Source organism: Ostrea edulis, chromosome 5, assembly GCF_947568905.1.
Source record: "Ostrea edulis chromosome 5, xbOstEdul1.1, whole genome shotgun sequence".
NCBI lineage: Eukaryota > Metazoa > Mollusca > Bivalvia > Ostreida > Ostreidae > Ostrea > Ostrea edulis.
The window spans coordinates 25,020,376-25,046,926 of record NC_079168.1 but is presented as its reverse complement, the minus strand read 5'-3'; the positions used below and the strand labels follow the sequence as shown (position 1 = coordinate 25,046,926).

Sequence of the window (26,551 nt, the reverse complement as noted above, 5' to 3'; positions counted from 1 at the left end):
ATTGATCCGTGTAGGTGTGGCAGAGTCATTTCTTATCTAATGTGCATATAATGCATTCATATATGCATGTATGCATTGTTATTCTTTCATTTTATTTCAATTTAACTTCAATGTTATGTGTATTGAATTATATAATCCTTCAATGGATCTGCAATTCAATATTCGGTCAAACATAACACTTAGTGAGTTCTTTGGTATAGAGTGCCTGAGGTGCCTAATTATGTCTTGGCCAAGTTGTCCATAAGTCTTTTAATTTCATCGGTGTTTTAGTTTTGTGTCTTGCGTTTTTATTGGTTTTGGGATTTGTTCCCTCCAAAATTTCTTTGTGTCAGTTCATTCTTTGTCTGAAATTTGAAGTGACCAGTCCATAGATCAGTATATAAGTTTTGACTTGACATAGACCTGATATTACTACCTGAGACTGACTTTTCCTCTCAATCGATAAGGTACTAAGTTTATTACTAATGATAATATACTTCTAATATATATCTAAAATGGTAAATCCTATAATTCTGCATTAAGATTAATTTCCTATGCACTTCATCCTGAGTAAAAGTATATAGTGAGAGAGAATCATTTATTTTAACTATAAAGTGTAAATACATGTAGTTCAGTTGTCTCACTATGATGTATCTTAATTAAGGGCCATATTTTTATGATAATTGCATTAGCAGCTAGTTGTAAGTTATTTGATTAACTTGCAGGTTTGAACTTTATATGGTGACATTTGTTTATCACATTGGCAGTTCACCATTGTATATATTAGCCTATTCCCATAGAATGGTATGTTTGAGTATTTTAAGTTACTGACTTAAATATTTCTCATAATGGATATTTTATATCAAAGTAATAACTGTAATGTTTATATTATGATAAGCATAAGTGTACAGTAAAGATTTTATCCATAAGCAAGAGTAAATATTGGGAGATGCATTTGTGTATTTAATGTTACATGTATAGCACTTTGTGTAAGACAAAGTTATCTCCCTTGAAGTATGTAAATATTGCTACCATTAATTGTATATCAATTAGTCTGTAAAAGTAATATTGTATTTTATGATTTATACATATGTTTGATTATTGTTATACAATTGTTACAGGACTTTCTTTTCAAGCAACTTTATATATACTTTGCTGAATAAACGCCTTGTTCAGAACCTCAACAGGAGTTGGTTATCCTTACTAATTCGCAATCAACACCCTGTTACATAGTTTCTGTGCAATCGGAACTCCTCGAATGTCTCGCGCACTTGACATAGATCTCGGATGTAATACGATGGCATCCATGAGCGAATTTGATGCATTGTCAATTGTGACGTCACAGCAATGCATCAAATTCGCTCATGGATGCCATCGTATTACATCCGAGATCTATGTCGAGTGCGCGAGACATTCGAGGAGTTCCGATTGAGGTTCCGTGTACCTCCATATATCAACCGAAAGGTCCGTGTAGCCACCGAGAAGTCCGTGTAGCCACCGAAGTAACCGTGTAATGTCTCCGGGATCATTGTGTACGAAACTTTTCTGCTGAAGAACACGGATGTCTACGGTTTGTACACTAATTGTTCACGGAAACTACACGGACAGTCACGATAAACTCAGGGGAGAAAGACCGTGATAATCCGTGGACATCCGGGTATCTCCGTGAAGCAAGCGTGGATGGACCGGGTGAAACCGTGATGTTCCGTACGCTCCATGATCAAAGTCGGCACCGACCGGGATTTTTCTGGGGACGTACGGGTAGCTACCGTGCTTATCCGTTGGGAAACCGGGTTTTTTCGTGTCTGTATCGTAATAAGACAATGTTGACACCGGCATTACGACGTCACAGAACCCAAAGACGCCAGATTACCAGGGATGACTAGAATTTTGCTTCCGGCGTCGGCCGGCTCCTGATCCGTGAATGTGTAAAAGGAGCTTTAGAGATTCACTGACTCCATTTCCCGAGAATCGTCTACATTGTCTGCGATCCGTATTTCAGGTCATTTGATCTCACTAACTTATTTGGCGTGCCCATATCGCACACCTCTCATTAAGAATAATTGTAAGGAGGGTCTCTTGATAAGACAGAATATTGCACAAAAGTTATAGAAACCAACAGTCGCAAATATGAACATGTATAACTATATGAATCAGGTATTCCTTGCAACCAGGACGACCGAGGTACTGGAAAATATTTTCAGAATCATAATCTGAAAATGAATTTGATTATAATTAAGACGTGACAACAGATGAGGTTACACTGAACTCCGCTTTAATTTACAACATGTCAGTAGCGATTTTTGACAAAGAACTGGCGAAACGGCATCAATTGGAACGTGCAGGAGAAGGAATCTCCACCGCTATCATCTCAAAGACGCTACAACCTTACATGAGATGGAAAATGGAGTGTCGTCTCGGCTTATTCCTAATCCTAAAATTAATTTTTAAAATTCTCCAGGAATTATGATCAAAGTCAGAAAAACAACTCTGAATACAGTAGTAGAAGTCCTAGACCGGAAAATAATTAGCAGCAAGTGCTCACCTCTGGAGAAATCCGGGTAACGCACTGGACAGTATACCTACATTTGCCGCCAAAAATCAAACAATTACGAATGTTGAGACGGGAGAGTCTATGGAAAATGTTGACTGGATTATACTGGACTTCAAATTGAAGATCTCGCTTTACTCCCAAAAATACAAACTTGATACCGAATTCTATTGAAAAAAACTGATGCTGCAAAATATCTATTATTCCACTAGGAAGACGTATTATATCTCAAATAAATGCTCCAACAGAAAAAAAGCTATCTATTGACTATCTTAATACCTATACTGTATACTTTGAACGCAATCATTAGTGACAGTTCAGATTTCGCATTAAATATTGGCGACTACACCTTGGTTTCCTGCTGGTCAGTTATGATTTACACAAACATGTAATTTGAGGAGCCAATCACCGCCTTTGAAGCATCCTGCAGAGAGTTTTATGAAAGTCCAATCCCCATCTACTGCAGATTTACTCAGATTAATTCTAGAAAATAATATATTTAAATTCATACTAATCATTGGATGTAATATGGTTTCAAAGTTCTCCCTCTGCATGCGATTTTCGCTTACACCAAATCACCAACGAAATTTCAACAAATGTCCAGGAAAAACACAAATTACCTATCACGGTCGCTATCGCGGCGATGATTATTATTTTTCATGGAAATGGAAAATGAGATCCGTGATCTTTTTTGAAGCCATAATAAAAGTTTTAAGTAAATGGAGTTACCACGTGCTCTGGTGTTTCCAGCTAGTTTTAAATGATAATACCGTGGCCTCCACAACATGAAAGGTGAAGATAACGAACAGTAATCAATTTTATAACTCCTATAAGCAATACAAAATTAAAGTTGGGCAAACACTAATCTCGGTTGAGATTCGGCTCGGCTGAATATTTTGACTGACGCCTTCACCGAATCTCGGAGCAGTCCTTCATAATTTCTGTCTGGAAATTTACTTTCAGCTTCGGCCACTTCTAGCAATTAAAATGCACTTAGGTGACACTGCTGTTCGCTTCAGATAAGTGATTTGACTGTTAAACTAACTCTCTATCACTATAAATGCTGTATTACTTACCATTTAGGTATAAAAATCCCAAAATAAAAACAGGCACTACATTTTCCGTTCAAATGAAGATTTCCATGGCGCAATATTTTATCTCCTGGAATTAAAGAGTTCCTATAGTCTGCTTTATCTAGTTAGTGATACATCCTATCTCTACATACCTACTTTCATTTCGCTAATTCAAAAAACAAACTATAGGAACTCTTCAATTTTGGGAGATAAAATATTGCGCCATAGAAGTCTTCATTTGAACGGAAAAATTAGTGATGGTTTATTTTATGGAATTTACATATTTAGACGGTAAGTAATATAGCATTAATAGTGATAGAGAGTTTAACAGTCAAATCACTTAACTGAAGCGAACAGCAGTGTCACTTAAGTGCACATTAATTGCTAGAAATAGCTGAAGCTGAAAGTAAATTTCCAGACATGAATTATGAAGGACTGCTCCGAGATTCGGTGAAGGTGTCCGTCCAAATATTCAGCCAAGCCGAATATCAGCTGAGATTAGGCAAACACGGATCCCTGGACATACCAGAGGTGGGATCGTGTGCCTAGGAGGAGTAGGCATCCCCTGTCGACCGGTCACACCCGCCGTGAGCCCTATGTCCTGATCAGGTAAACGGAGTTATCCGCAGTCAGAATCAGTGTGCTAGAAGTGAGAACCACGGGTCTTTCGGATATGACCTTAAAAACGGAGGTTTACGATTGCGAGGACATCCGTTTGTGTATAGTTATGCATTTGAGAAATTTCGTATTTTGTTAATTTGTTTAACACAACTCTTTCTATATTTGTTATCTTAGGCAAAAGTACATAGCCTTGGAAGATGATTTGTTTTGCTTTAAATACTCCTTACGGTACCTTCACATTCACGGATTTTTTTTTACGGATCCCTACGTATTCCACAAATCCGTAAAGGTACACGAATTGTTACGATTTAGACACGGATACCGACGAGTGATTTACGAATGCTTGCGATTGACTACGAGTCGGAGATCCGTAAGGACTCGTAAGAAAAATCCGTGAGTGTGAAGGTGGTATTATTGAAATACCATTCTAATTCCTGACAAACATGTTCTGTTTGACTTTTACAATGGAGTTATATTTGTGCCCAACAGTTTAGCTGCAGAACTGTCGCTCTCTGAGGGTCCGACCTGTCCCAATATTTTCTCAGAGAGCTACGGTTCTGCGGCTACCTATTGGCTATTACATAAAATACATTGACATGGCAAGAGATATATAGACTCACACGCCAGTATCAAATGACACACGTGCTTTCTGGTTAAAATCTATGAGTACCCTTAATTTGCCTACACCAACTACAAAATGTACGCTTTTCCATAATCAAGTGCAATTTAAATGTACACTTTTTGTGTACAACGCCTACACCCTTCAATATGGAAGAAAAATGATGAGGTGGAAATTTTGCATATTTTTCTTTATAGGGGCATGGACACGATTTGAGCTGAAAATTTTTTAATTTCATTTTTCAGCTGAATTTTTTTTAATTTCATGCATGTTTCAACTGAAAAATTTTTAATTTCATTTTTCCATTTTTACTCTTTACAATTCTTAACTAAAGCATTTTCAATGGTCAACCAAAATTTGAATAGCAGTTGTTGAGTTACAAGTGAGATACAGCACTCACAATTCTTTATAATGTAAACAAGGCTTGTGCCATGTTTTTGTATATATATAGATTGCTTAATAAAAATAGCATGCTTAAACCAAAATGAGATGTACCAAACACTAGAAACTATTTAATTGTGTTCAGAATAAACTTTTAGATTTAAAAAAAAAAATCAACCTATATAAACAAAAACATGGCACGAGTCCTGTTTACATAACAAAGAATTGTGAGCGTGAGCTCTGTATCTCCCACGTACCTTGACAACTGACACTCAAATTTTTGTTGACCATTAGAAATACTTTCTAAACCTTAAAAAAAAAATTTTAAATTTAAAATTTCATTTAAAGCATATCAGAGGATAATTCTAATGTATTTACATGAGTTTAAACTGATTTTTAAAGAATAGATGAAAACTTTTTATATATTTTGTACAATCATCAATAAACAAATTTGGCGCCAAAAAATCTGCAACACTTTTGGGAGTATGACGTAGTGTTTTTAAGATGTGCATGAATATTTATAAATGCACATTATAATAACATTTTTTTTTAAAAACAATCTTTAAAATTATATCTTTTGATGCACTCACCAACGACTGCTGCACAAAATTAATCAAAGGAACCGGTGAGCGGATCAAAAGATTTAATTTCAATTATATTGTTGAAACAAAATATATAGACAATGGAGGATATATTATTATCATTATCGGTACTTTATTTGCATTAAACTCGTTAACAAAAAATATATAATAAGAGCCCCCCCCCCCCCCCCCCCCCAAGGATATCCCCAGCTGCTGTTGCAATTCGACATCCATATTGAATATACTACACGAATCGCACTTGATTATAAGGTGTAGATTGACTACGCTAGGTGTAACAACGGTGTCGACAAATCAAGCGCGTCCTGCGAGTCACGGCTGGGTGTCATTACCCATGATTCCCTACGTGTACCTTTAGTTTCTATATGGAATCAGCAAAATGAAAGAAAAAGTCTTTATATCAACAATATAATTTTGAAGTGTAGTATGCGTGCTGCATCAACCTCTCGTGAGACTTCAGTGGTAGTTCCGAACATTAGACGATACAATGGCCCACATGGGCTGCTTTACTGTAATACTAAAATAAAAAAGTCTTTGTGAAGAATATTTTCTTTGGGATATTTATTATTTTAAAAAATGTTCTGATAATTGAAAAATATCCATACACAATTATGTATATATTTCCTGAAGCATAAAATATGTTATAATAAATAATTTGTATCCTGAAGCACATTTTTATTACATCAAAAGCCTCATCGTTGCAGAGAGAATTTAAAATGCAGACTGCCCGACAGAGGTCAGTAGCCTAAGACCTCATGTGTTAATGAACTGGGCAGTGATGAAGTAGAATTGGAAATTAAACGAGGCTTACATGTAAGTTGATGTTTGATTGTAATTATATGGATTTACCGGAAAGGAACATAAGAATCACGTGACCATATCAACAAATCAAAGCTGTCAACAAGCGAAATTATCCGAAGCTAGCTGCCAGTCTTCGGTTTGCATGGGGCTTTAATGAATGTTTGAACGTATGTTTGGACACAAGAGTAGAAAGTAGGAAAATATGTTAGGAATGAATTTTTGTAGTACAATTTTGAGACGGCGATGCAAGAATTCAACGATATAAGTTACCAACCGTGCGCAGAAAAAAAAGCTGCGCTGTAAATCGAAGATTTTTATAAGGGGCGGATCTGTGGCTCTCTGGTCTGTCCCGATATTTTCATAAGGGGTGGATCTGTGACTCTCCGATCTATCCCGATATTTTTATAAGGGGTGGATCTGTAACTCTCTGGTCTGTCCCGATATTTTTTATAAGGGATGGATCTGTGACTCCTGTCTGTCCCGATATTCTTATAAGGGGTGGATCTTTGGCTCTCTGATCTGTCCCGATATTTTCATAAGGGGTGGCTCTCTGGTCTGTCCCGATATTTTATAAGGGGTGGATCTGTGGCTCTCTGTTGTGTCTCGATATTTTTATAAGGGGTGGATCTGTGATTCTCTGGTGTGTCTCGATATATATTCATAAGGGGTGGATCTGTGGCTCTCTGTTGTGTCTCGATATTTTTATAAGGGGTGGATCTGTAGCTCTCTGTTGTGTCTCGATATTTTCATAAGGGGTGGATATGTGATTATCTGGTGTGTCTTGATGTTTTTATAAGGGGTGGATCTGTGAGTATCTGGTCTGTCCCGATATTTTCCCATTGAGCTACAGGCCTGCAACTACATAGACCTGCGCTATCTCAAAAGTATCCATTTATTTCGTAGAATTCACATTCTTGATATCAATGATTATTATATGATGATAAATTCATATCAATATAAATTCATATTTTTACGAATTCATAATATCAAATACGCAAATTCTTAATTTTTTTAAAAAATAGAATCAAATATTTGTGTGTCATTTACTTTCTCAATAAATGGATTTTTTTATATCATTAATTAAATGTTTGTGACAACGATGACATAACCCCCCCCCCCCCCCCCCCCGAATTCTTGATAAAGCGTTGAATAGTGAAACAGCACTCCGTATCACTTATAGAATAATTGTTTATTTAATTTAACGAATCTGTATCAAATAACATTAAAAGGATGAACCACACATAAGAGAAAACTTAGAATGAAAAATAGAGGTTATAACATGGATTTCAAGCGTCTGTGGGTGCCACCCCCTTTTCCGGGCTTTGTCCATTTCTTACCCCCCCCCCCCTTACCCACCGATTGTTACAGTATGTTGTAAATAATAATAATAATAAATATGCATAGTGAACAAGACTTCAATTATAATTCAACCTTTAAAATGTTTTTACTTTTTCCTGTCTATCATCAATAAACCAATGAATGAAAGATTTTCACCCCTAACTCCGAAAACAACATTGAAAAACATAATAATTTCCTCCTTTATTTTCCCGAAATGTACCTTTTTTAAATCGAACTATTATTAATCGAACTTTATATGTTTAAGATGATATTGAACTTGATTGTAGTTCTACACCTCGTATGATATACATAATACGTATCACAAATTATAAAGTGAACCAGTCTAGTGTATGTATATAAGCCTCATTTAGGATCGATTTGTGTAAAGTGAAAGTTCGTACATCACCGGTATCCTGAGGATGTGTTGAACCCGAAGTGATACCGCGGGAAAAAAAAGATTGAATCAGAATCAATGTATACTAAGATCCTAGTATGAGGAATTCAAATATATGCTACATGTTTATATGTAATAGCTAAAAGGCTAACAGAGAATCTATGTTTGAATTGAAATAAAAGGTACCGAAAGTTAGATTAGAAATCAACTGGTAGAAGTGCTCGCCTATTCAGTATTGAAGAAGCACTGCGGTCACTCAGTCCCCATTAGTTAGAGAATTATAAATCAGACACAAAATGTTCAATGTTCAACTTGTTTACTTAATAAGATCATGAATTATCGCTGTTTTATACATAACACACTCTCTGCATGACCGCATTACTCCATGCTAAATAGATGTATCATAAAGTCCGTGAACAATGTAACTATACACTATATTGTATGTAAATACAGGTGCGTTAAAGACGTTTTGCCATGAGAGGGGGGGGGGGGTATAATCCATGTGTGTTCTTTGCATTCTCTAACCTCTGCTCGCTAACACCTCTGTCAATGCCGAAATTGCAAGATTCTTATAAAACGCTGTGAAGACTTTTATACAAACATTCAACTTAGCTTAATCAATTTATGGGACAGAATAAAATTGTAATAGGCCTACCGTTTGTGAACTAATTCCTAAAAATTTTATTTGAGTAAACATAAAACAGATTTATTTGATTTTTTGTGTTATCTTAACTTCATTAATTAGGCTATTCTAATTCTTACATTTCCGTTTCGTTTTCCGTTCTGCGTTTTAACAACGCCCGTAGTGCAGTGGGGGTTCTTTAAGGTGCCAACGACACCGATACTGTTTTAAAGGCCATGTCCGAAAGACTCGTAAATGCTGAGCGTTGGCAAAGGATCAATGACTACCTATATTTACGTCGTGGGTTTGACGCGGCTCTGACACGAAGAGAACGCTCTACCGCTGAGCTCCAGCGACCGGTTGAAGTAAAGACCGGCCATTTGTAATGGAAAGAGAAGAACTATCTCCAAAATAAAATTAAACATTCATGAACACTTAATCATAAATATGCTTACTATAGTAAATGTTTGATTATATATTTACAAGACTTTTTAGCATTCTCTTTAGAAATAACTCCATTATGACGTCACATTGTCGTCATCGTTTGTGACGAAATAATGATCTGATATGTCATCACGATTAATTATGGAAACCGAATCTACAGCAAACACAATCATCTACAACGAAACACTAAATATGAATTCCAGCATCGAATTAGTCATCGATAACGAACGATTCCGGATTTGCAAATGTCTCCTTTCCTATGCTTCGCCAGTTTTCAAGAGCATGTTTACATTAGATTTCAAAGAAAAGAAAGACGGTGAAGTACATTTACCGGGAAAAAGTCCTCAAGACATCAAAGAACTACTGGATTATCTGAATCCGGGGCTAGATGACACGCTATCTAACGGAGCGGAGTCTGCTTTTCGATTATTGCCATTGGCGGAGGAATACCAGATCGATAAACTTCGCGATAAATGTGCATCCACGATCCTCCAAGAATTGAAGACAAATGAAAAACCACAAGAGTTTGTCGTAAGATGTTTAACAATATCAAATCAGTATCGTTTACTTGATGTTCTTCAATACTGCACTGAGAAATGTTCGATGTCAAAGGGCTTATGGAAGATGGTCCGAGATACAGAGGGTATCCCTCAAGCGCTAAAAGCCAAAGTATTCGAAGAACGGCTCTACTTTCTTGAAGGTGAAAGGGAGGAATTGATAACGGCAAACCAATGCATAGTGGGGATAAAACATCGACTGAATGAAATTATAAAGCCCCACGAGCAACATTGCCGTTGCAGAACAGAGCTAAAGGTTCGATCTCCAATGCAGCGCACTTGCAACTTCTGCGCACGCTCGTGGTGTTCTGAAAACGTGAGCACGGACTCCTATCGGAGCTCCTATTGGTTCCTTTGTAATCATCGGATTGGTTACAGTGTGGCAAATGACGCGGTTATTCGACATTTCCTAGAATCCAAAGATTGATTGTTTACAGCTTAGACTACACCTAGAGCTGGTTGTATCGCTAGAGTTAAAGAAAAGTGTCATTTGTCCTTGACCAGCTTTTATTCAAACGATAACAGAATATCTATATTTTGAACACAAAATTTAATTTAATAAAAAGATGTATATTAGCATATCTGCATGTTTTTGTGGTTTTTATTTGTTTTATTAATTCAATTAAATGAAATTATACTTGATAGCTGAATTGCACTGTGATGATTAAATAACATGACATGATTAAAAATGAACATGAGACATTTAACACAATAGTCTTAGTTCTTGAATACGTTGTCGGCGGCAACGAATTTCTTCAAAGCGGGCCAGTGGGCGCATTCTTTTCCGATCCACAGGTACCCGAAGCCGTGGTGGAGATAGTCGGACAAACAGTAATTGTTTGCACACTTCAGCATGGAGTCCTCCTGAGAGAGAAAAAAATACAGAAATACAAAATGTCTGCAAGGCCTGCAAATATCATCTATTCTCATGAAAAAAAATCTTTGCGAGTATGCATGCTTGTGTGAACAGTTTGAGCAATGTATATCTAATGATTGTAAGTTTGTAAGATAACTGTTAATCGCAATTTTTTTTACTCCGGCGAATATTAAGCCTTAAATACGGCATATATAAATACTTCCTTCGTAGAGGGCTATCACATATAACTTTTGTCTTATCCCTATTTTCTTAACTAAGGGGTCGTGTTGTAAGCGTGTTAACAATCATATGGACTTGTACAAATAGAAGAAAAAATTACAGCATTCAATTCAAATCTAAAAACATATTCTCTCTCATTACTAAAAATCAAGACAGATTTCATTGTCTTTTATCAATATTGAATTCTCATAAATGATTCTAAGAACCCGCCACTCTTCTTGAGGAGAAACAATTCCCTTAAAACTATTAATTCCACGCTGTTGCCATCTTTGTCATTAAAGTTTCCGAGCCGTTGTAAGGCTTCGGCTTCAAAGGCTGGTCGGTAGCTATTAATTATTAGTCGACAGCCCGTCACATTTTTCTTACATCAGATCTCAACTACTGAGGAACTCTTAATTACTGGTAGCCAATTTGTCAGGAGAGATTAGTCGTCCACGAGGACTGTCAACGGTGTATTGATTATAGGGAGACATCAAAAGTTGCACCTAGTCGAGTCCTCACCAGAATTCATGTTGTTATCAATTAAGCTGACCTCTGAAATTGGTCCATAGATTCAGTTTGACCATTAATTACAAGACTTTTGTAATCATTATTTTAAAAAATATTGATTAATTTAAAAACTTCATTATAATCGAGAGGTACAACAATGATGAAAATAAATGTTTGCCATGTTTAATATATATATATATATATATATATATATATATATATATACACACACACACACACACACGACTGAAGAAGACCGGTAATATATACTCTGATAGAAGAGACTTTGTATATACAGTGTATATAATAATAAAAACTTCTTGAGAAAACGCACATTATTGCTTTTCTGTTAGGTAATGTTATCGCAAATTGATACAACTGAAACAAAAAGCATGATATTTATTTTCCCTATTTCAAAAAAGACTTGTGTTTAATCGAGTACACGTAAAAGGTGTTAACCTACGTCGTATAAGGGGCGAGATCAAACGTTCAATGTCTGACAAAAAACTAAATTCAGTTTTCACCAAGATCATCAACCTCCTTTAAAACTAGATATGGTGAATGTTGAAAATAAACGATTATAACAAATCTAAACATACGATTATAAATAACACTCTGTACATACCTTTTCTACTGTTTATTCACAAATGAAAGTATACATTAAAACTATTAAATGTTCATTAAAATGTGATATTATTACGTGGTTTTTAACATTCGCTTGCCTTTTTTTTCCACTAAAGTAATCGATGTTGGATGACAGTAACTTTTATTTTTGGTTTCATCCCCTCCCCCTAATATTTGAATTTAGATTTTTATCCGAAATCGATCTTTTTATCTTGCACCTAAGTAGTTTATGACAAAGATATGTATGCGTGTTTTCGGCGGTCAATTCAAACTCGAATCTCGGACCTTTCAACTCGCACATGTACAGGGCCGTAAATTAACCTTCAATTTGGAGGAGGCAGGAAATTAGGCGGGGGTCTGGGGGCCGCCCAGGCCCCCAGACGCTGAGCACATTTTGTGCACACTGAACACGTTTCGTGCAAAATCCTTGATTCTAGGGCCTTCTAAGATGTTACTTGACTAACTCATTCTAAAAGAAAGATTTGGAATGCTTTTTAAGGGAGGTATCATGTTCTTAGTTATTGGAAACAACATAAATTCTAATGAACTTTAAATTTTAATTTTTTTTGGGCTCAAAAGTTGGAGGAGGCAGCTGCCTCCTCCGCCTCCATGTAATTTACGGCCCTGATGTAACCCGAAAGTAACAGAACAATATTATAATTTTGCTTTGCCTTTTTCTTCGATAGCCTATTCCGAGTACGTCGGGTTTCATGCATTTCTCTGAATATTTAAAGATGTATAGTTTATATTGAGATTGTACACGAAAGGCTTACCTGACTGTGGAAACAGATACTACAGATGAATAAGCATGCGTCTCTCGGGTGCATTGATGCTAATTCAACAACCGGAAACATGGGCATGGACTGCACTAAGCATGCGCTGATTGTAAGAGCGACAAAAATGGAGATGAGGCAGGTATTCATTGTGTGCGGATATATATTTGGTTTTCCTGAGTCTGAAAACAAATTGAAATGTCAATTAGAACAAAGAAATGTAATTTCATGGAAAACTGACAACAAGTATCCTCAAATATAAAAGCAATAGGTCTCCATCTTTCAATTTTGACACCTGAACTCAGTGTTCCACCTCTCGAAATTTGAATTTAAAAATGAAAACATTTTTCTTTTGGTCGTAATTACAAAATCACTATGTCGGGAAATTTTCATGTGATTACAAGATACTTAAAATTTTTTAAAAAATACTATTTATCTCTCTCATCTGCAGCCATTGTAGAGATGACCGATGACCAAGGGTTATATAGTATAAAGGGACAATAAATTGAGTTTTCTTGCATATAAAACCCTTCGCATTTGAATGCTGACTCAAGGGTACAACTCGAAAGAAGATAAAGTAGTTTTGTTCATTCACGTCCCTTGATTACAGGTATGAGGACCCCTATCCTACCCGTTCATCGCATCTGTTCAATGGTTGGATAAAGTTGCTCATATTTATAAATGGGTCTATTTTTCTAGAATGATATTCCATTTTTCAAAGGGTGGCAATGTGATATATTTAAATGTATATAAATAAGATATATTACAGAGAATTACTTATATTGTCTAAACTAAAGTTTTGGAAAGGAATTCAATCCATTTTCCTTCACATTTCGCGTGTGGCACACGAAGTAAATTTTGAAATCGAGTAAAAGATAACTGGAATATCACCTGATGAGTTTTTGCTTGGTAGGAGAAGTCAATTATTAAGTCCTTAGGCACACACGCAATATTGATAAGCAATCATATATACACCTGCACACTTAATCAATTGTTTTGTGTGTATCGATTACATCTGTATTTACTTTTTTAAAAATACACTTGCCAGTGCAGTGTCTTGGAAGAAATATATACAACTCAATAAGACTATATAATAGGACAGACATGCTTGGAATATTTCAACATAGAAAGTCTAGTGAAGTCTTATCTCGTAATAACGAGAAAATGAACTCAACATCACCACATTTATAAGTATCTCCATTTTACCAGATAATTGTCTCGTATTATGAGATGTATCCTCGTAATAACGATAGACGCAGTGGCGGATTTAGAGGGGGCGCAGCCGCCCCCCCCCCCCCCCCCCCCCTAAAATTTTCAAATTTAAGGTAAATCGCGGTATCTTGTTTCGGAAAATGTACTAAACGATAAAAGAAGCAATAATTTCTTCCACTACCGGAGAAATAAATGCCAAAATCCTTTGATTTCTTGAATTACTTTATTGGGAGAACTTAATTTTTTCAACCAAAAAACCCCCTTAAAATTTGGGTCATTTTATTAATTTCACATTATTAAAATGATAGAAAATAGTACAAATGAATTAATAGGAGAAATATTTCAAGCCCCATAAAATCTGTAAAATCCAGGAGCTTCTGGGCGCTTCGCCTTGCACCCACTGCCTCATAAAGTGCCCCCCCCCCCCCCCCCCGTAACCACAATTCCTGGATCCGCCCCTGATAGTTGTTCCCTCATACTAATCATCGGATCTCGAATACCCGTAACTAACACCCTATAACAATTTTATTATATTACAAGTTTTAATTTTTATGCAGAAATCATGTACATGTATTTCAATATCATTAGAAATGATTGATTGATTGAATTTTTCATATTGAGACGTCACCTGCTATAGCTGAAATACCACAGACCTCTGATTAGTTATCGTGCCAACGCCTGTCCGTTTTTAAGGTCATACCCGAAAGACTTGTGATTCTCATTTCTAAATGCCGAGCCTTTGGCGAAGGAGCAATCACTACCTATCTTAACGTCTTAGGTTTGACGCGAACTCGAACTCACGTCCTCTCAGTTACGAAGCGAATGCTCTGTACCACTGAGCAAGGATTTACTGTAGATTTTCATCTAATACTTTGCAAGTACGTTGTCAATTGATGAAATAGGCGATTTAGTCATTATCCTTAGAAAACACCCTTATAATATGTTCTGGCATGAAAAATCTTTTTTTTTTCAATTAAAACTAATATCGACCGTTGAAATATCTCATTTTCCAATAGACATTTCAGAACCTAATCTCTATGAAATATTCATGAAGGATTAAAAATTTTGTTTTATCATATGCTATGATATCAGGGGGGATTTAGAGAAAATCGACAAACCTAACAAAACGAATTGTTCTTTCCTTAAGAACTACTCCTAATGGTAAGGTTACATTATCACTTGATATTTACATTTCCAGTGTCTTTGCCTTTGATATTTTTGTACGAATATTACCGATAGGCATTTCTTCGTGAATACATGTGCGACAATTGTGTACAACGCACGTATGAATACAGAACTACATACTTGATAAATATAGCACATCTATTTTTAACAGCTGGGATTTCCGACAGAAATGAAAGTAGCATGTAAATATAAAAAGTTAATTTCGCGTTTCATGAAAAGTATGCCGGTGTAAAGCATTGCAGTTCATACCATTGTGTATTTTTGAAAATGTTATTGCTTTTTCTTATTTGTTTTCACCTTAATAGCAATTCACTTTAAATAGCTCTACGAGGAATCATTTTGTATTTGATTGACCACTCTTGATTTGCTCAATTTATTTGCCTTATTTAGTTGCTTGATTATGTCAATGCTCCGTCACATACAGCAGAAATTGAACCAAACAACAATGCTATCTAAAGTATTTAATGATATTCTCTCTCTCTCTCTCTCTCTCTCTCTCTCTCTCTCTCTCTCTCCAGATTCTTTGCCTTTCCAATTACCTTAAATTCCAACTAATTACATAAATTTTCGTCAGGTGTGACACCACACGTAGTAGATAATTTGTTAAATTGACTTCATGAATCACGTACATGCCTGACTGTTTCAACTTGAAATCATGGGAAATTCAAAATCAATGAAATTAGCCAAAAGGTCAATGAAATGACGTCCGCAATCGGAAACTGTATTTAATGATGGAGAAAATTAAGTTTATTAGTGTGCAAAATCAAGATTTGGAATTGATATCGGATTTTTTTAAAATTCTAATATACTTTTCTGATGACTATCCACTCTGATACAAACATGTGCAAGGGTGTGAAAAACTTCAAAAAAGCTAAACTGTTCTTGAAATAATTTTCAAATGCATTTTTGTGAGAGAGAGAGAGAGAGAGAGAGAGAGAGAGAGAGAGGGGTTTCGTGTCGCGGCAAGTGTTGGCACGTAGGCTTCTGTCCTCATCACTAAGCAGCGGTCTGAATTTGTGGCACTTCACCTTTTTGAGTGAAAAATTCTCGACAGGACGTCAAACCACTAACGAGCCAACATCAAATGCATCCCAGGTTCCGTTAAAAGTGTTGTATTATAACTGTGTGCCATGTTTTGAATATCATACATACAGAGTCAAATTGTACACTAGTCGTTGAACTAAATTGGTTTTACAATTTTGAAAGGGTTATCATCATTATTATTATCATTTTTATTATTATTATTATCATTACAATCATTATTATCGCTGGTGTCTTCTTATAACCTTCGAGAACTTTCTTTCATGAAAGCTCATTATTTCTTAATACTAATAAATTTTCATATAATTTACCTCATTTCTTAAATCAAATAGAGTAGAATATTGCAAAGACTTACAATTTTTTTCCTGCAGAATGCAAGCTGTTATTTAGGTAAAATCATATTACTAGAGATATCCTCGCTGCCATAGCCACTTAGATAATACCAAATAAAATTCCTGTGGTCGTTGATCATGGAGAAGTAAAACATCTATTGCAAAACCTAAGTATTGGGGATTGTTAGTTAAAGTCTTCAGGTTAACCCGTATAACTACTATTTTTAGATTTTAAATCGCGTAGAATTGTACTTTAAGTTAATTAATGATTCTAATAGTACACAGTAAAAAAAAAGTGATTTCAAAGAAACTTCATGTACAGAATTTGATGGTCACCTGTCTTTTATTCGGATTGGGCGTTTGGCATTGTCTGTTGCTGGTTTTCAGTTTTAGATAATTTCACATGACAAAGACCCCCCACCCACCCCCCCACCCCCCCCACACACACACACTTATAACCTTATAAACTTTACTGGTTAAGACCCTTCCACACTTATAACCTTTACTGGTTAAGACCCTCCCACACTTATAACCTTTACTGGTTAAGACTCTCCCACACTTATAACCTTTACTGGTTAAGCCTGTATTGTTTCCCTTAGTTCGTGAAAATTTAACGTGCCATTCAAACACTTACCCGAGCTTTGAAGTAAGTGAAATTGTTGCTTTTCTCCCGCCCCACTTTCTCTTTCTCTTTTTCCTTCTTATTCCTTCTCCCCTCTCCCTCTCACCCCCCCCCCCCCCCCCGCTCCTTTTTTCTTCCCCTCTCATCCCCCCCCCCCGCTCCTTTTTCTCCCCCTCTCCTTTACATTGTCAGATTATACAAACCTTCATCCGACATATTCAGTGTACTTTTAAAAGAAATTAATTGGTGCATTAGTAAAATGATACGTTTTGGATGAATAGATAAAAAATATTCGTGAGACATCACGTCTTTAAAACAGCTAAATGTAGCTTTTTTCAATGGTTGTTTTTGGGTTGTTTTTTTTATCATTCTCTTTCTCGTTCACTTTATATATGTAAAAGTATAAAGATAAATTTCAATCTAATATCTAATCAATTACTAGTAATAAGAAAATATTTTTTTAGTTTGGTAATATAGAAAAGGAAAAGAAAATTCTCTCTCTCTCTCTCTCTCTCTCTCTCTCTCTCTCTCTCTCTCTCTCTTACACTACGGTACCAAAGTTTTTGTTATATTATCAATTTTTTAGTGTTTTATCCTATAACTACAAAGACTTCCTCAATAGTTAAAGGGAGTTCAGTAAAATCCTAAACACATGGTGGATAGGGATAGGTGAGAAAAGCTTGTACCAGGGGATTCCCGCTAATTACTTCATTTAAACACGTGGCAACATTGTACTGGGCAGTCTGCACTATAAATCTAAACCACCGTCGTACTGGTGCAGTTGACAATTAATTACATGGTATATACATTCACCGTTCATATCTTATTTCATTTCATTGAATTTTAACAGAAATAAGCTTTGGAATATACATTTTTTAAAACACAACATATCAATGGGTCAAATGCTGTCTGACGTGTTTCATGCCGATTGTTAGGCCATTCTTGGCACTTTGAATTTGACTACGGATAACTCCGTTTACCTGATTAAGATATAGGGCTCACGGCGGGTGTGACCAGTCGACAGGGGATGCTTACTCCTCCTAGGCACTGGTGTGCCTAGTGGTTCGTGTTTGCCTAACCCTCTATTTTGCATTTCTTATAGGAGTTATGAAATTGATCACTGTCCGTCATCTTCCCCTTTCATTCAGTAACCGAGTGGCGATTTCAATATTCGATACTCAAACGTTCGATCGAGAGCCCAGTTAACATTTCTTAATTATTTACAATAGTGAAACGAAGTACCAACGGTACCATAGGTAATCAAACTACCAATTAATGTTCTTATGATAGTAAATGAAAATATACAAATTTTCTGTATAGTAAATCAAAGTACCAATTAACGTTTTTATTATAGTAAATGAAAATATCCAAATTATCAGTATAGTCACTCAAAGTAGCATAGTCTTTACTATTATAAACTGTAGTTACATTCGTAAATATTTAAAACTTTCATGTATTTCAATAAGTTTCATACCAACTCGAAGTATGTGGGTCAGTACTTAGTGCTATAAATGTACACTTAATATTGTATCATTGGTTTGTGTCGGAACATGTACATACACAGGCAACTGTATGGATATTCCTACCCCCACCCCCACCCCCCTTTTTGAAATTTTTTTGTGGCAATAATTTCTCTGAAATGTGTGAATTCCCTGTCTATCTCATCCCTCTTTCGATTTCTGTAATCGTTTCACGCTTTTTGAAAGCTTTAGAGATTGGCCTTCTACCGGTATAATAAAATACACAAGGTATGAAACAAAAATTTGTAAACAAACAGGGGGTCTCCGTTTCGGGGCACATTTTCCAAGTAATTACAGCGTTACCTAAGGAATTTTGGCAAGAGGCAGGTTAGGGAGATGTCATACTACAAGTTCCTTCAACTCAAAACCAATCTCATCTCTTCTATTTGTCACAATCTTTTGCGTGCATTGATCGGACAGGGCTTCTTCTATTCTACTGGCAGCCAAAAAGGAGGTCACAGAGTACGAATTTATAACGTGTCGGGTGATTGGTCCGCGAATAATCCCGAGACCATTCGGATGATCCCGAGACTAACTTTGCGAACCAATCTCACGGTGCGTACAACAAATCCGTACTCTGTGACCGCCACAAAAATTATCTAAGGGGGAGGGGGTAGTAATATCCATACTTCAGGTGCCTGGGGTACATAGCGTCGCTGTTTACACATTGTCACCGACGACAATTTGTACCGTCTTAAAAAATGAGGGGGGGGGGGGGGGTCGGCACAGATTGTCGTCAGCTACAGTATGTGCCGACGGACGTCAATAGGTTGCGCGCGGGTACGTGCTGAACGATAATATGTACCGCCACATTCCTTTAGAATACTAGTAGATCGAGTTACAGTCCGAGAGGATTTAATTTTGAATAGATTGAAAACTTCAGACAAATATGGTTTCTGGACAGTAACTCGAAAAGTTTAAAACTGAAATTAGTTTTTCACAATTATAAATATGCCACATCATTCCCGACTTTTACTATGTATCCCATGCAACTCGGCCAAAGGCGTAGCTTGGGTTCGAATATTACCGAGGCAGGGGGTCTGGGGGGCTGTGTCCCCCATAAGCTATCGACATTTTAACAACGTAAAAGGTGGTTTGTTGTTTTTTTTTACCGAGGCAGCTGCCTCGGTTGCCTCAATGGAAGCTACGCCACTGTCGGCTCATGCACCCCTGGGTGCATATATTGATTTTTTTTTAATGATATAAAACTGTCCATCCACCACCATCTGCTATTGTCACTGTTGCCACATATTTGTATTTTGTGAATCACATGTTGTAAACAGATATAACATGATTGTTTTTCTGAATAAACATACACAATGACAAGGAACGGCGTGACGACGAGTTCAATGATCTATATTTATGGTATCACAGAGTTCGGGCCCAAAACGGGCTTAGCCCCTGTGGCTGCTTCAGCCATCTCGATGTTTTGACAAGTTCGATAAGTCCAGACCCTCGTTATTTCAGGCAGAAGGCAAGGACAATAACAATAGAAAGGTATGGCACGCCAAATTCACAAAAATGAGCTAACATAGTTTCACAGTTGATACATAAGGTTTATCGACTGTAAACTATAGTTTACGGACCGTAAACTATAGTTAACGACGTTAATCTATATTTCACATCTGTAAACCATAGTTAACAGATAATCTATGAGCGCACTTGTTTCATCGCCCGGGTCAAGCCGGTTGATACTTCCGGAAGCGGGCAAGTCACTTGTTTCAAGTATTTTTAAGCCGCCGGTCGACCGAAAAGTAGCCCGGTTCGCCCGATAAATTTAGAGCGGGCACATGGAAAACAATATGGCGGAAAATATAGATAAACATTTTCTTGCTCGTTATTTATTCATTTTGCATTCATTAAAAGAGTTTAAATTTCAATTAGAATACAGTAGTGAGTTAAGAGGTAAGTTTATTGACATTTTTGTTTCCGAATGCTGGATGATACAATCAACACCGCTTCTCTGTGGAAGTTACAGCCCAGTCTGCAGTGTTTGTGAACAAAATGTTTGAATATAAAACTGATTATCAATTATGATTTTTAAACTTACATGGGTTACATCAGGGACCTATATACTAAGTATATAGGCCCCTGGTTACATTTTATGACATCTGTTATGCAGATGTTCTTTGAAAAATACATAATTTTTGTTTTTACATTTTGAGATATATATTCGGCAGATTTCCCACTCGTTTCGCAAGACAAACCGAGTCAAAAAGTCACGTGATAAAAGTAAACCGGGTCGTCGCCCGGATTTCTGAAACAAGTGCGCCCTATGTTTCACAAGCGTAAACTATAATTAACAATGAAAGCAATCATTAGCGATTGCAAAACATAGTTTATTTGATAAATACGGTTTCACGATTGTAAACTACGGTTTACAAGTCTAAACTATTATTAACGAATGTAAATGATAGTTTACGGTTTGTAAGATATAGTTTATAGTCATTTAATGCGCCGAATTCACAAAAAAGTGGTAAACACAGTTTTGTAAGATATAGTTTATAGTCATTTAATGCGCCGAATTCACAAAAAGTGATAAACACAGTTTTGTTTAATATAGTTTATGAGTAAAAATGGCAGTTAGCTATAGTTTACCATCAAAAACTATAATTAACGAATGTTAAACATAGTTTATCTGATAAATATAGTATCACAATTTGTAAAACAAGGATTAACAATTGTGAACTATAGTTAACGAATGTAAATTATAGTTTACAAATGTGAATCTGTATTTATCAGCAAAATCTATTGTTAACGTTTATTTAAAGACAGATAAACTTGGATTAACATTTGTAAACTATAATTTACAACCGTTAAATATAGTTTTACGGATGAAAACTATAGTTAACGAATCGTTAACTATAGTTTACAGTTCGTAAACTATTGTTTACGGTCGATAAACCTAGTTTATCAACTGTGAAACTATGTTTAGCTCAGTTTTGTGAATTTGGCGTGCCATAGAAAGGGGTTTCTTTGTGTGTGAAAAAAAAAAACACACATAGGAGACGGTTTTTAACAATATCTTTTCTCTCCATAATTATCAACTTTGTTTCATAGACTCCTCATAAAAATGCTTTCTTTTAGTAACGATATTAACTCTAAGAAATTGAAGTGCAAAGGTACTCGAAATAGAAAATTGTTACCCGATTATCGTTCCTGATTTCCTGAATTTGTGACGTCATAAGAGACCACCCTCAGATTTGCGAATAAAAACAAAAGCACACCCAAAGACGATTTATTCGCAACTGGAAGAGTTTTTGAATGGGGAACCATAGTTTGTTATACAAGGATATCACTTTGAACTCATAAGTAATGCAAAAGCCAGCCACATCGACGATTTTTCATCGGAGGATGAACAAGAAGATCGATCAAGGCCACTTTTGTTCCGAATCGGTTGAAATAATACTGACTGGTTAATGATAAACGTATAATAATTTCAGATTACATTCTTTGATGACAATAAGAGAAATATAGATAGTTATTACTTGTACTATTTCTAACCCCATACAGACACGCAACATCGGGTTTTTTTCCAAACGGGTTGGGGGGGGGGGGGGGGGGGTGTGTGTCAAGTTGAAGTTTGACTGACAAAAAAGGTGGGCACCCTCTCATCCCCCTTTGGTTTCATGTGCCCAAGTCCCACCCTGACTCGGATATATTTCATTGCCAGATCGGAATTTCCTTTGAACGCATCGTGAGCGCCGTATTTTGAATTTATTTTCATAAGATTTTTACAAGTATCGTGTGCAGCTATTTTAGTTTAAAACAGGTTAATATAATAATTAATATAAATGGCTACTGAACATACTTTTACAATAAAATTTGCGGCACTAGGGCCTATATGAAGAATAATTTACAATAACTTTACTTAAGTATGTACTCTCGTGGTAATTTTACCGCGAGTGGGTCGCCATACTTTTTAAAGTCGTAAATCTGGGAATGCCTGTGTTTTATTTTGTATGCACACAGTAGAACATTAATATGTGTTTTTGTTTGTAAGTAATGTTGATAAACTAACAAAAATTAATTAAAACATGACATTTTTTTCTTATTTTCTCAATTTACGACATTCGTGGTGACGTTATGACTTTAGAGATTGATTTATTTCACCTAATATAAAATCTTGCAATTTCAATATCGCTCCACCATTTGCTTTGAACATTCTTTTTCAAACAGAAAAGAGGGGGGGGGGTGTCTGGTAATACAACTTTCAACATAGACATATTCATCTTCAATTTATTTACTTATATATTCAGAGAAAAAGATTCTGATCAGGAGAGCTTCATATGACTATTTCATAGTCAAATTTCATTTCTAAACAAATTAGATCATGTTTATACTAAATTATGAATAGCTGTACTACCGTCATTATACAGTCAACGTTTTGCAGGATTTTCTCGTCTTCGTCGTTCTTGTAGTTACGATAACGAAACTGATCCTCATCAACCCCGTAATCGCGTAAAATTATTGTCAAACAACTTTGAGTTCTGTGTTCTCAGTGTAGACCACACTCAAGTCTTTCTGAACGTTGAATCATTTAGACAAAAGTATATAGAAATTACCTGATTTGCTACATTACAGTTGAATGTAAGCACATTGAACATTTTGACGGCTGAAACCGCAGTTGTTAGTATAATCAAATACACATTTGCTGTCAGGCTGGTCTCTTTTGACATCATCAAGCAAGGGAGATAAGTCATCTTACCATTTTGATACTTCACACCTCAGCAACATTTGACGGTCAGTAGCGCCTGTTACCTTACGATTTTTTCAGAATGACTTCTTTACATATGTTAGGTAATTAAAGAAGAACACATTTTCGTGCAAAACAATTTTTTTTGGAAAATCGTCTCCTATGACCTTTAAGGGTGTGTGTGTGGGGGGTGGGGGGTGGACACAATGGAATGTAAAAATAATGTCATGAAAGAAAAACTATAACATCTTCGATAGCCAAGGGTTTGCGATCCGCGAGATGTCAAGGTCGTTGTCACTGTACCTCGTTGACTGCAGAACTCGATATAAGATGGAGGAACTACAGGTAATATGAATGGGGCCTTAACGTCACGGGTTACTTAGTTTAAATTACATATCCCTTTTCAAAAAACCCCAAAAAATCCATGTAATTGGTTTCTTAAAATTATCCCCTGCAATGACTATATTCATGACTGATAATACGGATACAATTCAGTTATCCGAAATTGGTTTTGGTTATTACTACATGTGTTGTAGAATTGAAGACTTTTCACCAGGAACATGCATTGACAATATATTTTAAATTAATAGCTGCTAAATGATATTATCGCATTTTTCTATTGCAATACAATAACCTAAGAGAGATAGACGATGTAATTGCAAACATCACTTTGTAACATACACTGCGTTATGAAAGTGGATATCGGGTTCTTTATTCTTCTGATCTCCATTAGATTTATTTTAACCATTATTAACTGACTCCTTCCCCAGACATCGGGGTAATAATATGCATCATATCATTCTAGACACCAGGGCAATAATATGTACACGCCATCCCAGGTTATAGTATACGCTACCGTGGTTGAGCTCTGGAGGATTGGAGATATATCTCTGAATAACTAGAAGTATTTTCAATTAAATTAGTAATACCCCTTTATAACTAGAAATATCATCAGTTGAATTAACAATACCGTCAATATTTAATTCGAGTTTGAGCGATCTTTAAGTCCCTTGAATGAAGCTCTCTCAATTTCGAATATTTGCATTCAATGGGACAACATCAGCATGTATCAAAACGCCAAAATATCAATCGTATTCACACCACAATGAAAATAACCAGCTACGTTCAGAAAGCAGGTCTGGCTATTCCGAGGCTGTTCCGTGGCTGTTGTATCTTGTTGACTTACAAGCACGTTGATTTGAATAAAAGTGAAGACAACGAACAGTGATCAATCTCATAACTTCTATAAGGAATACAAAATTAAGAGAAGGGCAGACACGGACCCAAGCTGCAATAATGCAGCCCTCTCTGATTTTTTTTTTTTTTTTTTTTTTTTTTTTAAGGAGAGGGCTACAACTCCTTAGGATCTCCGTAATGGTGCAAATGCGGGAGTGATTCACTCCCGCAACATTTGCGCTCATTCTAAACATTTCCTGACTTTCTTTACGTAAATAAAATGATATTCTATGTTTCTTAGTCAATATATGAATTTACAACCTGCAACTTTAGATTTGTGAGGCTCTATTCTACCGTTTTCAACAATTTCGATAAATTCCAATTTCTCGATTCATATTTGTGCGCCTTGTTTGATGTACTGAAGTTTCAACTTCCGATTGTCAAGTCATTTACATATGCCATATAAGGTAGTATTTACATCAATGGACAAGTATGGAGGCGAAAGCTATTTTGTCGGTATTGAAAAAGGTTTGAATTTAATATCAAGTTAAAAACCGAACAGCAGAGTGTAAATTCTTTCTGCAACAATATGATTTTCCTTTCTTTGTCGAAGTGGCTCGAGTAACTACATTTTCGCGCTGATTGTCAATGTTTAGGCTTTTCATTAGATCCACCTACGAGATCTCGCGATAACAAGCATGGCGGAGCAGACGAAGAATTTTGCATGCTGTACATTATATTTAATGAAAAACACCTTTATTAGACATGCCCGAGCACAAAGTTGGTACTCCTTTTGGTGTAAACAACATTTGGGACTAATACACAGAGTTTATTATCGTTTATTCATGAAATTATTTTGCACCATTATGGAGATCCTATGGAATTGTAGCCCTATCCCGAAAACGTCAGAATATAAAAAAAATTGGATAGGGCTACATTATTGCAGCTAACACGGACCCCTGAACACACCGAAGATGGGATCATGTGCCTAGGAGGAGTAAGCATCCCCTGTTGACCGGTTCCCCTATATCCTGATCAGGTCAACGGAGTTAGAACGGCCTAACAATTGGTATGAAACACATCAGTTACATATATCTATCCAACGTTACGCATTTTTGTACGAGTTTTGCAATAAATTTCATGATTAATCTCTCTAATTCGATTCCAGGTATCTCAGGTTTTATTAATTGAAACATAATTTATTAGAGGGTGTTATATTTATTTAAATGCGCTAGTTTGGCTCTCAGTACAAGGTGTGGTAACGTTATCGCTGATTGATTTAAACTGGTGGTCATCCGATTACCTGTCTGTAACACATTCAACCCAAGATTGAGATTAGAAAATATTTAAGAATTTGAAAATATTGCTCTTGACATCTGCCGTGATTTTTCATCACATTCCATATAGCGGAATTTAGAATACATGTAAATGCCTTCCTCCTTAATCTTTTCTTGAATACATACAAAAATTCACACATCTACAAACTTTTTGTCTGTGATAAACTTACACCTTTTTAATGTACAGTATAATATTTCTTAATAAAAACACTAGCTTATCAACTCGACATAAAACTATAAATGTTATAAAAGATAAAGAATAGAGAGAAAATATACCGCTCTTAGAAGAGTTACTTACCTTTGGGAATGCTAGATAAAAATCTTGGCAGTCCATTTGAAGGCCAGTTATATATACATATCTCCCTGAAATCGATTTTCCCGCCCATCATTTCTGATTTGCTATCTACCTCACGGGGGTGGATGATTCCGTAAGAGTTTAAGTATCAGGAAGTCTGCGGTGGCTGCAGAA

The 26,551-nt window shown here is 36.0% G+C and overlaps 1 long non-coding RNA gene across 1 annotated transcript; it reads right to left on the bottom strand.

Annotated features, from left to right (window-relative positions):
- Positions 1-10,514: 10,514 nt before the first annotated feature.
- On the bottom strand, positions 10,515-13,371 carry LOC130054776 (uncharacterized). The gene is made up of 2 exons (XR_008803111.1): positions 12,962-13,371; positions 10,515-10,843 (listed from the first exon to the last, which is right to left on the bottom strand). It is a non-coding gene; the product is annotated as an uncharacterized LOC130054776 (long non-coding RNA).
- Between the last annotated feature and the right edge of the window lie 13,180 nt (positions 13,372-26,551).